General features: G+C 45.2%; 1 pseudogene; it reads left to right on the top strand.

Annotated features, from left to right (window-relative positions):
* The window catches only part of LOC129785694 (hydrocephalus-inducing protein homolog), a 67,215-nt pseudogene that overhangs the window by 43,001 nt on the left and 8,048 nt on the right, over positions 1-16,166 (top strand).

Below are 16,166 nucleotides of genomic sequence, written 5' to 3'. Positions count from 1 at the left end.
GGATCCACTGAAAAACCGCTGAATTCAGCAAAAGCTCCCTAGCTCTTCCTTTCTGGCTTTGGATGTGATCAAACATCCCCGTGCCACGGTTGCAAGCCCAAAGTCAGGGATCACTGAAAAGGCTGTTCCAGGAGGGTTTTTTCCGAGTTGTGATCTAGTCACACGTGGGCTGCTCTTTGCAATAAGAAGTTGGTTTGGACATTCTGGAATGACTAAGCAGCAGACTTTTATAAAAAAAGAAATCAACTTTCAGTCCCTAAGCTTTAGTTAATGGTGGGTGTCACACAAAAGGAGCTCAAAGGATAGAGGAATAGTTTTGCACAAAAGCCACAGTGACGGTTGTGTACAACTTCTGGGGCTACCTTCTGCTCCTTGTGCTACTCGCTTTCCGTACAAGAGTAGAATGGGATGGCAGTGTTACCGAAATCTCGGAATGAAGAACTTATCAACACCAATGTGATGTAGATAAGCAGACTTTTCTTTATGGACGGCCGGGTGCGTGAGCGAGTCCCCTCACGATCGACGCACACCATGGTTCAAAATCATACACCTTGTATAGAACTGATTCATACATATTCATTAAATATCCATGCATAATCGTAAGATTTCCCATAAATCATTAACATACTCTCCTCCCATACCCGATTCTGCGCAGTAAAGGTTAGACAGGTCCGGAAATGGGTCTGGGGTACGATTTGGGTAGGTGGTATGTGAGTCGGTGGTCTCGATCTCCCCCTGCCGGAATTACCTGCCACTTGAGGTAACTGTTTCTTGGACGGCAACTATGGGTTGCTTCACTCGACTCTCCCCAGTTCACATAAATTCTCATTTTGACATTTTAGTACATCCTCCTAGGTTACATACAAACAATCATCTCAAATCTTAAGTCTGTTATCTAAGTTCTAAACATTCCTACTAGGTGATTCTGACCAATTCCTCCGGCCTTGGTACGGGGCTGTACAGAGGGTTTTCTATAGCCGCTTTTTACTATAACTATAAGTTTCATTAAAATATATTTTCTTATCCTCTTGTATTTCTATTACATGATTGATTTTATAAAATCAAATAATCAATCAAATAAAGTCAATCTTAACTTATTAGCAAATCTATAACATTTCCCCATCCTCTTATATTTCTATTACATGATTGATTTTATAAAATCAAATAATCAATCAAATAAAGTCAATCAATCTTAACTTATTAGCAAATCTATAACATTTCCCCCCTTTGAAAGTGTTGAAAATCATTATTTCAATACTTTCACATTATTTACATATCATTTGTTTCAACATATTTTGGTGGTGGGCTATACCTTGGTGGACTGGTTGGTACTTCTCTCATGATCATACGATTGATTGCAATTCTGTTGGTAAACTGCTTCTTCAAACATGCATATACCAACATGATCATCAAAAGGACAATCAGTAACAGAAACAAAGTTTTGATTAGGGATTGTATCCAAGAGCTCAAGTTCCTTCCTAATTTGTTAAAAATTTTCCCTAACCAGTCTTCTGACATATCTTCTTGAATTGATTCTGTTTCTTTTTCAATTTTATCTAATAAATCCAAATCATGTTCCACATCTTGTGTGACATTTGAAATGGGGATGCAACAGTGGTCCAGTTTATCTTTGAGATATCCACATACTCCATGTTCTTTAAGTAGGAGCATATCTAGTGCCATTCTATTTTGTAAAGTCATTCTAGAGGTCGCCTGTAATTGTATATTCAATTCCTTAAACCCCTTTTTGGTAACGTTTGCTAATTTTTCCACTTGACCAGTTAACTTATAAAGCCATGCTCTGTTTCTATATGATGCTATAGGATTTAAAAGTGATTCAATTGCCCAGCCAATTTTCACTCCTGTAGATGGTTCATTCCAAGTATCATCATTTGTCTCAGATCTCTTTGTTCGTTTCAGTTCTAAATTTTCTAGAGATCCTCTAAATGGTGATTTCTTCCAAATCGGACACAATGTTGGCACGCCTAAAGTTATTTGTTTCACTTTACCATCTAATGGTAGATGAGTTGTCCAGGTTCCATCACTCAATGCCCAAATTAAATGTCCTGGACTTTGAATAGTAGATTTTCTACAACTAAACATAATTCCTCTTCTGGGTATATAGGCGCTAGATAGATTGAGAGTATTCTTAAGACCTCGACAAAAACAACCATATTTTAAAGCGGCAGCCAAAGGAGGGATTCTTTGAATTATTAAGTCTGCATTGCTACAATCATACACTTTTTCACATTTCCACCATGGCACTATTTTATTCTCCTTTTCTCCCAATGAAGTTGATCTATCATTGACCCAGGGTAATACTGAAAACACTTTTCCATCCCAGGTAAAACACCAAGGAGTTTTTGCCATATACTGAAAATGGGAATATAAGGTCATAGACCAAACCGAATCCCAAACTATTTCCTTTTCCTGTAGGGTTCGATTCTTTTTCTCACATTTTGTCTCGGTTATCCATACACTGGTGTTTGTTGTAGCCATTTTAGGCTAGTAACACCATCCCTTGTTCCCTAAATCTCCATATAATCCCGGTTTAGCTACAAATCATCCTTTACATTCCCAAATGGTTGAATATACTGGTGATTCTTCCCCAACTTTAACCTTTTGCAATTCCCAAGTTTCCCTAGGTTCTTGTTTACAATCCATTGTCTCATTTTCATATTCTAATTTGGTCAGATTCATGGTTAAGATTCCCCATGGAATAGATTCACCTACTGCCCTCGGTATTGGTAAACAAGCGGTGATCTGCGTGACATTTTGTAAATTGGCAAATCCTTTAATCAATCCTACCATCAAATTTTCCTCAGCCGTTTGTTTGGGAATTTCAATCACTTGTTCTGTCTCTGTTTGTCTTTCATTCCTGTCCACCAAGTCAGCCCATGATCCTGCCAACACTACCAACCCAAATGGAATCCAAAGAACGATCATAACCTGATATGAAAAATTAGACATTTTTCAAAGTCAAATTTAAAGTCTTTGGGTCACAGTTGATAATCTTCCATGGAATAGGTGCTTTCTTCACTCGAGTATAATGGATCCAAGCATCCGATTCTGCTATCTTGATAGCCGTAAAAGTGGTTAACAGTACTTGGAAAGGTGCTTTCCAACGTTCCTGTAAAGGTTCAGAGGTCCAGGTCTTCACATAGACATAATCTCCTGGTTGGAAATCATGCACTGAATTTTCCAGGGATAAAGGTCTATTCCAAATTACTGCACTCCGAATTGCAGCCGGAGTTTTTCCTAGAGAAAGCAAATAGTTATATACATCCTGCTTTCCTTTTACATGTACGTTTGGATTTGGTTCTGGAGACTCATATGGTTTTCCATATAATAATTCATAAGGACTGAGTGAGGTTCCACTCTTTGGCTGTACCCTGATTCGTAATAATGCCAATGGAAGCGCCTGAGGCCACTTTAGACTGGTTTCTTGACAAATTTTACTTATTTGTCGTTTCAAAGTTTGATTCATCCTTTCCACTTTCCCACTAGATTGGGGTCTCCAAGATAAATGTAGGTCACAATTAATACCCAATACTTTGCTAACACTTTGGACTACTTCAGCAACAAAGTGTGGACCTCTGTCAGAAGAAATTCCAATAGGAACTCCAAATCTCGGAATTATTTCTTGTAATAACCACTTCACCACTTCTTTTGCTTGTGTAGTGCGACAGGGAAGGGCTTCAGGCCATCCTGTAAAAGTATCAACCCCTACCAGGATGTACTGGTACCCATTTTGTCTAGGCAGCTCTGAAAATTCTACTTGCCAATAATCTCCAGGTTCTACACCAGATTTCAGTCTACCCATTTGAACCTTTTTCTTAATCATTGGATTATTTTTCAAACATACCTCACACTTTGCAGTTACCATTTTAGCTATTCCCAACATCTTAACTGATATTACTTGTTTTCGTAAAGATGTTACTAAGGCTTCTGCTCCCCAGTGACATTCCTGATGTCTCGTTTGAATTATCTCTCTCATCACAAGAGGTGGAATTACTACCTGTCCATTAGGAGTTACCCACCATCCCGCTAAGTTTTTCTTAGCATTTAATAACGGACTCAGTTTGTCATCTTCCTCTGAATATCTCGGGTTTTCCCTAGGAAGGGTTACTGTTTTAGAAGGAATTATTGCCATTTGCAATGCTTGTTTCTTTGCTACCTTTTTTGCTGTTCTATCAGCTAAATTATTCCCAGCTATTATTTTTGTATTCCAAATCTGGTGTGCCTTACAGTGCATGATTGCTACTTGATCTGGCTTTTGAACTGCTTGCAATAATCATAAAATTTCTGTTTGATGCTTAATGTTTGATCCTTGAGAGGACAATAACCCCCTCTCTTTCCACAAAGCTCCATGGACATGCACTACCCCAAAGGCATATTTTGAATCAGTCCAAATATTTACTCTCTTTTCTTTGCTTAGTTCTAAGGCTCGAATTAAAGCGATGAGTTCCGCCTTTTGGGCTGATGTGGTACTCGCCAATGCTCCTGCTTCTATAACTGTAGTCTCTGTTGTTACCGCATATCCGGCGTATCGGACTCCTTGTTCCATGAAGCTGCGTCCATCACTATACAGTTCCCAGTCTGGTCGCTCCAGTGGTACATCCTTCAGATCTTCACGACTGGAATAAACATACTAGATGGCAGCCAAGCAATCATGCTCCAGTTGTCCTTCTTCCTGTATGGAACTTAAAAACACTGCAGGATTTACCAGGTTAGTTGTCTTTAGAATCACATCATCCTGTTCAGTCAGTACTACCTGGTACTTCATCATTTGGCTGGGAGACAGCCAGTGTCCCCCCTTCTGTTCTAGGACAGTTATCACCATGTGTGGGACATAGACTGTTATTGTTCTTCCCAAAGTCAATTTCCGAGCTTCTTGTATGAGCATCACTGTTGCTACCACTGCTCGAAGGCAGTTTGGCCACCCTCTACTCACTGTGTCCAGTTGTTTAGAGAAATATCCGACTGGTCGTTTCCAGCTTCCTATCCTCTGGGTTAACACGCCTGGTGCAAGGTGTTGCCTTTCATGAACAAACAACTGGAAATCTTTGGTTGGATCCGGCAGTCCCAAGGCAGGTGCAGACATTGAGCCACGTTTCAACTCTACAAAAGCCTTTTGTTGTTGTGGGCCCCATGCAAAGGGAGGGTTCTTTTGGGCCTCGTACAGCGGTTTAGCTATTAGCCCATAGTTCATGATCCAAAGGCGACACCACCCAGTCATTCCCAAAAATGCTCTGAGTTCATGAATATTTCTTGGCTCAGGTATACCACAAATAGCTTCTTTGCGATCTTTTCCTAATTGTCGTTGTCCTTTTGAAATCTCAAAGCCCAGATATATCACAGTCTGGCAGGCTGTCTGGGCTTTCTTCCTGGACACTTCGTATCCATTTAGTCCCAGGAAATTCAGGAGGTCGATAGTCACCTGTATACAGGTAAGTCTTTCTTCTGTAGCAATCAATATGTCATCCACATATTGTAAAAGTAAATGCCCAGCTCTTGATTTATCCTGTTTCCACATTTCAAATTCCTTTGCTAATTGATTTCCAAAGATAGTTGGACTGTTTTTAAATCCTTGGGGTAATCTAGTCCATGTCAACTGCATCTTTCGCCCGGTTTGAGGATTTTCCCATTCAAAAGCAAACAGTTTTCTGCTTTCTTTTTCCAAAGGTATACAAAAGAAAGCATCTTTTAAATCAAGCACTGTAAACCGTTGATAAGTGTCCCTTAATGCTGTTAACAGTGTATAAGGGTTTGCTACTACAGGATAAATATCCTTAACTAGTTGATTTACTGCTCTCAAATCTTGTACCAGCCTATATTCACCCGAGGGTTTTCTGACTGGTAAGATAGGAGTCTTATACTCAGATTCACATTCTTCCAAAATGTTATACTCCAAAAATTTATCACTCAATTTCTTCAATTCCTGTCTCACTTCCGATTTGATTGGATATTGTTTAATTCTCACTGTTCCTGCGCCTTCCTTCAAATCTATTTTAACAGGCTCTGCTAGCTTCGATTTACCAGGAATATCTGTTTCCCATACAGTAGGGATCACTGCCAAATCCACCTCCTGTGGAATTTCTTGTTCCTTTACTCTTTCTTGTATCATCAAGATTTCTCCCGTTTTTGACTCGGGTATTTTCAAGAAAAGTTCTCCTTCATCAAAAACAATTTGTGCATTTAATTTAGACAACAAATCTCTTCCTAACAAGGGTATCGGACATTCTGGTACATACAAGAATTCATGTGTGATTATCTTATTTCCAAATTTCAAATCTAGGTGTTGTAGGAATGGCCTGGTTCTCTTCTTTCCCTGTTGCTCCTATTATATTGGCTGGTTTTGTTCCTATTTTTCCTTTACATGTATTTAATACCGAAAATGTCGCTCCTGTATCTACTAAAAATTTAACTTCTTTATCTCCCAGCTAAATCTTAACCAGAGGTTCAGCTGGGTTCCCTCCGGTCCCCTTCAGTCGTCTAAAATCATTATCTTGGCAAGGTCGTGAGAAACACTCTTGTTTCTAGGGCAATCCTTTTTCCAATGTCCTTCCTCTCTACACAAAGCACACTGATTTACTCCTAAGGGGGTATTAAATTTCCGATGGCCACAGTGCATACAACCTCCCCTCCCATTAAATCCTCGTCCTCTTCCTCTGCCCCTTCCTCTGTCTACCGTTCCTGTCATTACTGCCAATAAATCTGTTCTCCTTGATTTTCTTTCTTCTCTTTCTCTGTTGTTATATACCCTCCATGCGACTTCCAGCATTGTATTCAAACTCCTTGAATTCTCTCCCTCCAGTTTCTGGAGTTTTTTCCTTATATCTGGTGCCGATTGCCCCATAAAAATCAAAGCCAGTTGCATTTGTGCTGCCTCTGTTTCCACTCTCAAATCAGTATGTTTTCTGGCAGCTTCCTTTAATCGTTCCCAAAATGCTGAGGGAGATTCATTTTTATCTTGTCTTACTTCATATAATTTAGACCAATTCAGAGATTTAGGCATGGCATGTCTAATCCCATATAAAACCCATTTCTGATACCGTCTCAGTCTTTCTCTATGTGTTACATTATTTGGATCCCACTGCGGATCCCCAGATGGAAAATTCTGTTCTATTGTTCCACCTGTAATTCCACTCATCACATCCAACTCTGCCTGAGCTTTACCAGCTTTTAATACCGTTTGCTTCTCTGTATCATCTAACACATTATCCAGGATCACCTGTAAATCATTCCAGTCTGGATTCTGTGTTCTAGTTATAGTATCTGCCACCTTGCCCACTTTTTCAGGATCTTCTCTATAATTTCCTGCTGCCTGCTTCCAAGTCATCAAATCCATAGCTGTAAAAGGTACTTTCACATAGACCGGTCCATCACTACCAACTCCCTGTCGCAGGGGAGCTATAGTCTGTGTCTGTTGCCGAGTTCTCCGTGAAACAGGAGTATGAATTACAATCTCCGATAATCTCTCTTCCACATCTCCTGTTCCACTGCTATCCGGTTCAATCGCCTGTTCTCGTGCCCTAGATTCTCGACCCTGATTCCTTTCTCTCCTAAGAGGGGATATATCTAATTCTGGTCCATCATCACTCTCAGTGACAATCTTTTTCTTTAAACAACCTTTCCCGATCTCACAAGTTGAGCAACACCTTTTTACTTTCTTGTTATCAGCAGTTACAGCCATCACAAAATTATCTCCATCAGTTAACTTGCATTCATCCTGCCAGTCTTTTCTCTGTCTCAGGTAAAAGAACAAATCCACGTATGGCATTTCACTCCATTTCCCTTCCCTTTTACAGTATAACATTAACTGCAGAACAGTATTATAATTCAGTGTTCCATTTATGGGCCACTTTTCCTGATTTTCCAATGTATACAGAGGCCACCAATTATTACAATACTCAATCATCTGGCTTTTTGGCAAATCCTCATATAAATCTCCCCAATGTGCCAATAAACATCCCAATGGAGAATTTTTCGGGATTTTATCATTTACAGCAAGATTACGCATGCTTTTACTTTTAAACAACCGAGTTAACTTAGATGCCATGGTATAATCACTCACAGTACAATACACAATTATTCAACTCTGTCTCCCCGATCCGCGGATCCACGCTCCACACTCGCTTTCGTGCTTAATTGCACGTCTCACCCTTACAGCCACACTCACACTTTTCCACAATTGTTACTTTAAACAAAGACATAAAACACAATATTATACACTTCTTAATTCTCTTCTCGATACACAGACACAATAAACAATTCTGTATCAGAAGAAAAACCCCTCCTAACTTCTTGTTAGAGGCACTACCTTAGAGAACACTATAGCATGTAGGTTCTCTTGTTTCCACTTTTGTCCAACCCTGCAATAGCTTTCGCTTATGTCTTACGGGCAGGCGCCTAGGCTTCCTCTTCCACAAGGATCCTTTAGTCCAACCCTGCGCAGCTTTCACCGCGTCTGACAGGCAGACTTACTCAGTGAGACTCAAACCCACTGGTGGGTCTCCAACCCACTCCTTACCATACACTTATAGTGGGACTCCTACCCACTTACTACAATTACAAGAAGAAGTGTCTTACCAAAATCCAGGGAACGTCGCGAAGAGCCTTACGGATCGGGGATCGATGGGTATCCCCGAGAAATCCTCGGTGCCGGCTGGAACCGATCAGGTCCCCGACTCCTCCGGTCTCCTTCCGCGAGGTCCCATCTGGGTCGCCAAAACTGTTACCGAAATCTCGGAATGAAGAACTTATCAACACCAAAGCAGACTTTTCTTTATGGACGGCCGGGTGCGTGAGTGAGTCCCCTCACGATCGACGCACACCATGGTTCAAAATCATACACCTTGTATAGAACTGATTCATACATATTCATTAAATATCCATGCATAATCGTAAGATTTCCCATAAATCATTAACATACTCTCCTCCCATACCCGATTCTGCGCAGTAAAGGTTAGAAAGGTCCGGAAATGGGTCTGGGGTACGATTTGGGTAGGTGGTATGTGAGTCGGTGGTCTCGATCTCCCCCTGCCGGAATTACCTGCCACTTGAGGTAACTGTTTCTTGGCCGGCAACTATGGGTTGCTTCACTCGACTCTCCCCAGTTCACATAAATTCTCATTTTGACATGTTAGTACATCCTCCTAGGTTGCATATAAACAATCATCTCAAATCTTAAGTCTGTTATCTAAGTTCTAAACATTCCTACTAGGTGATTCTGACCAATTCCTCCGGCCTTGGTACGGGGCTGTACAGAGGATCTTCTATAGCCGCTTTTTACTATAACTATAAGTTTCATTAAAATATATTTTCTTATCCTCTTATATTTCTATTACATGATTGATTTTATAAAATCAAATAATCAATCAAATAAAGTCAATCAATCTTAACTTCTTAGCAAATCTATAACAGCAGGGGGACCTAAGCCAAAACCTGAGCTAGAATTCAGGCACTTTAGGCTGCTCCAGTGGTTCAAGAAAGGCTTCAGACTGAAAGATCCTGCACTATGCCATCTTAGCAGACTTAAGGAAGAAACTCAGCATCCTGGAGTTCAGCTGTAAGCCTTGTGGTCTCAGTTGCCTTTGCAGCAAGGGATATGTGTGTTAGCAGTACACTTAGAGCTTATCTGGTTTCAGTAGCGAGGAGGCTGGTTTTCCGTAACTGCTCAGTATGCTTCAGGTGGGGCGTCTTTACAAAGCTGAGCTCTTGGTTTGATGGTGGGAACAGGTGAGTGCTGCTCTCTGGAGACCGTAAAGCCCCGTCTTAACAAGGCGCTGCTGCAGGCGGTGAGCCCTGGAGCACCCCGGTACGGAGCCCTACGTTAGGCGCAGGTGGTGGCTGAGATGCTCTGCCTGCTTGAGGCAGCGCTCGGGTGCGCGTGTCGCTGTCAGCAGGCTGCTGGGGTATCGCTGTCAGCAGGCTGCTCTGCCTTGCTTGGGCTCATACTTCTCAGCTCCTGTGCGGTCGTCTCCGATTGCAGCGATACAGACAGCAGATTTTTCTCTCCGGCTCTGTTTTGTGAGCTTTGTGCCTTCTCTGAATGGATTTCAAAGCTCGTTTAAGTGCATGGGAAGGAATTCAGAAATCATGTTTTATATGCAGCATCACTTTCTGAGGGTGCAAACTGATTGCTAAGTTACAAACCAGCCCAAGGGCTCCGTCAGAAGTTAGAAACCAGCCGCAAAGTTGATCTGCTGAGGGAAGAGAAGGGTCCCGTATCTTCTCGCGGAGCATCTAGTGCTGGTGCCACCCAGCCCGGAGTCAGGGACTGGCTCTGAGGCTGCCTGGAAAGTCCAGGCGAACCGAAGGAATTCTGTACTGACATGGCAACCTCTCCCCAGGCCGTGAGACCAGGCTGCCCCTGCGCATCAAAGGGAGCGGCATAGGGCCCCAGCTGCGCTTCAGCTTTGACCAGCTGGACATCGGGAAGGTTTTTGTTGCGTCAGCCCCCAGCTACGAGGTGAGCAGTGGGGCTTGCTGGGGTTGGGGTGGATCCTGATGGCCCCTGGGGCAGCAGTGAGCTTTGTGCACCTGCTGGATTTCTGGCAACACAGGCAGTTATGTGCACGCATTATTTGATGTAAGTTAAATGTGGGAGTTTTTGCAGAATCTGGATAGTTTTGATGGGGTCTGAAAGGTGTGTATGTTGTCCACAAAGCCCCGATCCCTGCGTTTTGGCAACCTCCCTTTGAGACCAGCTGGGAGGCTTCATGCAGAAAATCCAGCCCTTGACACATGATAGCAACACCGGGTCAAAAAGGTCAGGATCCAGAGGCTTTTGTTTCAGCCCTAGATGCACTGCGCCCTGGTACCCTGGCAGTTAAAAAGCAGCTGGAACAAAGGTGTTGTGTTCCGACTCGAGTCCGTTGCAAACACCTTTCAGTGAAGCGCAACTTGCTGGATCCTGGCGCCGGAGGGAAGCCGGGCAGCCTCCCCGCGCAGAGCTGCCCGCGCAGGCACCGGGAGCGCTGTCCCTGCTGAGCAGCCTCCTGCCACCCTTCAGACCTGGTGGTGCCCCTCTGGCTCTATGAACAGAGCAGGGCAGTTCTGGAAATGAAGCAAAGGAGCTTTCTGGGTATTTGCCTCCCCCCGCCGATGGTGGCAAGTTTTCTCAAAAAAAAACCAACCAAAAAAACCCCCAAGATACAGCAACTGGAGGCGGTAGAAAATGAGGCAGTACATCGTGCCAGACACTTTCAAAAGCTTGACTGTTGCAGGGAAGGACACGTTAAGGTGTTTTCTTGCCAAAATATTGTGCACTGTATGTATGCATTTTTTAATGCTGATTCTTTATTGATTCTATATATATCAATGTGTTGGTTTCATTACTGGAGAAAATGTGAATAAGTAGATGATACTCCAAGTGCTGTATTAAGTAGCCAGACTGGAGGTAAACTTCAGTGTAGGATCCCTAAGTGCAATTTGTAATTAAGGTGTAAAACATATGAGTAGTTTCCAAGTTACCAGTGCAGAATTTGAATACAGGAATGTTTTCAACAGCAGCTGCAAAATTAAAAAAATAAGGGCTGTACCTCTGCTTCTGTCTCAGTTTTTCTGACAGGTTTTGCGAGGACAAAACTTAGGGAAAATAACTGCCAAGCAGGTAGATAAGTCCACAGAAATGGCCGGATTTCACCTGCAGCCTTCGGAAACTGTAGAGCTTTGCTTTGGGTAGGTTTGGTGACCACCAGTGTGCTGATACTCACAGGCAGGTGTGGGCATTTCTTGCTGAATCTCAGCAAATGCTGCAGGATTGTGTAGCTTGTTGGAGCAGTAAATAATGGTAAATTAGTAGATGATGGCTGTGAATATTTATGAAAGAGATTCTTTAGAGCAGGTGGAGCTGCTATGCCCCTCACTCTCATCCTTTCTTGACATGTCTGGTTGAGCAAAGACAAAGAGACTCTCAGATCAAAGAAAAGAATAAAATGGGCCTCACTGACGTACCCTAGCAGAGTCGGGGAGTGCTGCTGAAGCTGGTTATGGGGCTGTCCCGAGGTATTTTCTACATCCAGTAAACTTGCTGGCTGTAACGGGAGCTGAATGTGTTTTGCCCTTGGCAGGACTGGGCTCATCTGGAGCGGGAGCAGTTAGGTGACGATTCGCTGTAATGCTGCGACCGCCCTTTGCTGCTCTTTGGGGCAGGTCTGCATCGCCTTGGTGATGCTGAGCACATCCTCAGCCCTGCAAGTCCAAGCGGACTGCTCTGTGTCAGTGGAATAAACCCAGAGTGACTCTGTTTATGTGAAGTTATCACTGGGGTTTTTTGCATGCAAAAACCCAAAGGCAGAAACTGTCCTGTTGTGTTTTCTTTGGCTTCAGCCAAGCAGCAGCACACAGCATCTTCTGCCTTTTGTAGAAGTTTAATTAGAAAACAAATCAGCCTTCTGTAAGGAAAGAAGATTCCTCATGTATTTCCATTTTGCTTTCTTGCTGCTGCAGGTGATCCTGTTTAACAAAGGAGTCATCGATGCCCCCTTCAGCTTGGTCCCTCCAGGGACCGCTCTGGGCTCCTGCTTCTCCTTTCTCCCCCAGGAGGGCATCGTTTTACCAGATGTCCTCCAAGTCATCCAGATCTCCTTCAGTTCCACCGCCCTGGGGCAGTTCACAGAAGGATTCCGGTTCAGTGCGGATGGGTCCCCTGAGCCCGTGACCTTGACCGTCAGGTGAGGAGGGTTACAGGAGCCTGGGGGGTGCCTCCACAGTAATTCCCACTGCAGACTCCTCTCCTCGAGATGGCATCTGCCTCCTTGCTTTCTGTCTTGCCTTTGTTCCAAGGACCCCTGTCCAGCCCTTATCTCTCATTCTCCAGCCCCACAACTCAAGCTGTTTGTTTCAAATGCTTTTGAGATGCCCACCCACCGGGGCAAGCCGAGCCTCCCTCTTCAGGGGGGGTTGTGCACTGGATTTAGTTCTCCAGGGAGGGAAAAACTCCCAGTTCTTTTGAGTGGAGATGAGCTGGCTGGTGGGACATGGGGCTGCAGAGGAAGGAACAGCGGTGGGAGTGCAGGTGGTTCCTCTCCTACCTTGTGCTCCTTCCTGCTCTGCGAGGACCCCGATCTCCCTTCAGAAGCACTATTGGAAGATGTGGCTGTTGCCATAAAGACTGCCCTCTTCCCCCGTTCTCTTGCAAGCTGCGCTGTTACCGGCTGTAGCGCACAGGGCTCTGGGCTGGCTGCTTGGCCGAGCCCTCTGGGCAGTCCTTCAGGTCTGACTTCCTTGGGCACAGCTCCTGTGTGCTCAGCAGAAGCGGCAGTTATTTCCCCCCTCGCTGCAAGGCTCACCCTTGGCAGTTTCCCAGTGTGAGACCCAGTTGTGGCTGGTTTGGAGGCAGTTTTCTATTGTCTTTTGGCAAGTGCTATTACGGAAAGCATGTCTGCTCCCTTTGCTCCATCCAGAGTAGGATGCTGGGGCTTGGCAGGTTAAGTCTGATTACGTGAGGTCCTTGGAGAGGGAACCTCATTGCCAGAAGGGATTTGCTACCTAACTTGTTCTCAGGAACGGATTCAGCTCCAGGAATCGAGAATTAGCATGGGATTGAAACTCCTGAAAGTCAGATTTTGAGTGCTTTTTGATTGTGCAGTCAGAAGATGCCCAAACCATAGGTGATCACTCTTTGCTTGGAAACAGACCTGACGAGGTCCTGAACGCTTGTTCTTTTGCTCTTTAGAAAGGGATGCTGGAACTGGGACACGACGGGTGAGGGCAGGTCCCTCCTGCGGGAGGCTGGGGTCTGTTCATGTGTACGAGAGACCCGGTGGCAGTCCTGTGAATAAAACTAGGAGGCACGGGTCACTGTGCTCCTTGATCTGTATTTGTTTTTTTCACCAAGAGGCAGAGCTGGCATTGATTGGCATCAACCATGAAATTAATGAATGTTGTGCAGCTTCAAGTGCTGATTTCAGTGGATGTTGGTGAGTTTTGGAGTTTGGAACCTCTCTGAATTTAGGGATGGGCGGGCTGGTGTGGTGGCTTCAGGACACTCATGTTCGGTGGTGCAAACAGTCTTGCTCTTGGATGTGTCAGCCGGTGCACTGGTAACAAGCTGATACTTTCCTCCAAGATTCCGCCATCCACTGTGTAGAACTTGTGCTGCGTTTCTCAGTAGATGTCTGGGGCTCCTGTGGATTTGTGCCTGAAAATCCTGCACGCATAATGGTAGTGTGGAATAAGGTCTGAGGAAGATGTCCATATAGGCCATGGAAAGGCCAGTTCCAGCAAAGAGATACCAAAGCAGGGAACCTGTGGCTGAGAGGGCTAGTTACAATGAACCTGCTTCTGCATGGACAGCTCTGCCCGTCACATGACAGATGGGGAAACTGAGGCACAGAGCCATCACTTGTTCAGGGTCCTTCACTGGGCCAGCAGCAACCTGGGGGTGTACCCTGCCTGCCCTGGTGCCCTGAGCCACCTCAGCAGCCGCCACCTGCTGACCACGTTGCTTTGGCTGCCCCTGTGCACAGGGATGCTGTGCCGAGCGCAGGGGTGACGGGTTGATTTGAAACCCACCGTGCTGCTGAGACCAGCTTCTATCCGTCCCGGTGGTAACGAAAGCCGAACGCTTTGCAGTTCTTTTTAACCAAGCCAGTTCCTCCTCTGCCTTTGTCCTTACAGGGGCTGTGTCATCGGACCGACTTTCCCTTTCCATGTACCTTCCCTCCATTCGGCGACGTCTCCTTTGGTGAGTGTGCCCTGGGCTTGGACCGCTGGTGGGGAGGTCTGTGCCTTACTGAAATGAAGCGCTTTGGGAGCGTCTGTCACTTGTGTTCCTCCACAGCAGCCTTCAGGGTGTTAGAACCAGGGCTGCCGCTTGCTCAGGTGGTATTTTGCTGCCGTGAGATCAAACAGGACCAAAGGAATAGAAAGTCAGTATTTTCCTGGTGCCCTCAGAGCCTGCTCAGCCCCAACCTCCCAATCCTTGGCGGCAGAATGATGGTGAAAGCCCTTGTCCCAGAAGGGCCCAGGGGATGGGGCTGCAGGAGAAGGGAGTTGGAGCCACACGCTAGCCTGTGGCTGCTCAGGGTGAACGTTCCTGTTGCAAGGCGAGGACACCACTTACCCACTTGACCTTTAGTGTGAGCTGTTAATTTGTGCTGTGAGGGCTCCTCGTTATCACCTGCCCGGTAATAAGCCCAGGCAGTAGCTCGGCATTGGTTTGGGCAGTGATGTCTCCAGAGATGTGGGCTCCTTCTCCTTCCCCAGCCGAAGCACTGCTCCACTGACGGAGCCGGTGGCTGAGCACCCAGAGCATCTCCACTGAAATGCAGATTCTGATTCTCCATCTCGAGTCTCAGAGAAAAGGCTTTGTACTGAGATGGTCTAAAGTTTACATGTGAAATCAATTGGGGATTGATTGAAGGGCCATGATCATTCTGTGCCCAGGATGCCCCTGTGGTTTCATGCGGTTCGTGGACTTTCTTGGAAATCTCAGTACTTTCCCTGAGCCACTTCCCCCTCTCCCTGCATCACCACTCGGCCACTTCTCTGCTTCCTTTTGAATAAATAGACCCACAAGAAACGCACCGGCAGAAATGCGGTTGTGTAATAGGAGGTTCATCCTACTTTAATCTGATTTCATTAACAAGGCCTTTTCAGCTGAAGGCAGCTATTGTATTTTTGCTTCTTGTCACTGTGCTGCTGGCTGTTGTCTGCATCTGGTGACTTCGGTCCCATTTGGGGCTGTGCAGTGGGTCAGTCGGTGCATGTCCTTTCTGTGCCCCACCCCCGCCTCCCTGCCGGAGTAATTGCTGGCGGTGGGCAATGGTCACTGCTGCTGGGCACAGAGGAACTATCTGCTGTGTCTGCAGGTGGTTTTCCTCCCTGTCTTTATTCAAATAGCACTTGGTAAGCAGGGCATGGGAGGTGTCTTCTGGCAGAGCTGGTGTCCGCTCCAGACCAAGCTGCGGGCTGGTGTCCTGCCTCTGCAGAACAGCCACCCCCTCACCCAGTGTGGTTGTACCACTGGTTTTCCGTTGTGGAAAGCAAGTGTCAGAGCTGAAGTGATGTCAGGCTTTGTGGGCAGTAATCAAAGGCAGTGTGGATGTGATGTCCCCGTTTGTTAGGTAAGGTGAGACACAGTTCCTGCTCATTTCTAAGGAAGCATCAGGTTTGCCTGCAGTGAGGTGGGCCGAGTTGTCATGTGCTCAGTCTGG

This window comes from Falco peregrinus, chromosome 14, assembly GCF_023634155.1.
Source record: "Falco peregrinus isolate bFalPer1 chromosome 14, bFalPer1.pri, whole genome shotgun sequence".
In the NCBI taxonomy this organism is placed as follows: domain Eukaryota; kingdom Metazoa; phylum Chordata; class Aves; order Falconiformes; family Falconidae; genus Falco; species Falco peregrinus.
This window is presented reverse-complemented; position numbering and strand designations above follow the sequence as displayed.